Source organism: Triticum dicoccoides, chromosome 5A (assembly GCF_002162155.2).
Source record: "Triticum dicoccoides isolate Atlit2015 ecotype Zavitan chromosome 5A, WEW_v2.0, whole genome shotgun sequence".
Lineage (NCBI taxonomy): Eukaryota > Viridiplantae > Streptophyta > Magnoliopsida > Poales > Poaceae > Triticum > Triticum dicoccoides.
Genome location: NC_041388.1, coordinates 650,716,411 through 650,716,678, shown reverse-complemented (window position 1 = coordinate 650,716,678; position 268 = coordinate 650,716,411).

Below are 268 nucleotides of genomic sequence, written 5' to 3'. Positions count from 1 at the left end.
ATATGCTGATCATGATCATCTCACGTCGATACATCACAACAACAAATTTAGATACTCCCTCACATCCATATTAATTGTCGCTGATTTAGTACAATGTTGTACTAAATCAACGACAATTAATATGGATTGAAGGGAGTAGATAATTCAGATACATAATTGACATCGCAGTGCCAAATTTAGATACAATAGTTGACAGCACATAGGTTCATAACAAACTGCATATAAACCCAACACAAATTTCATAAATTCAGTCTACATTCATAAACCT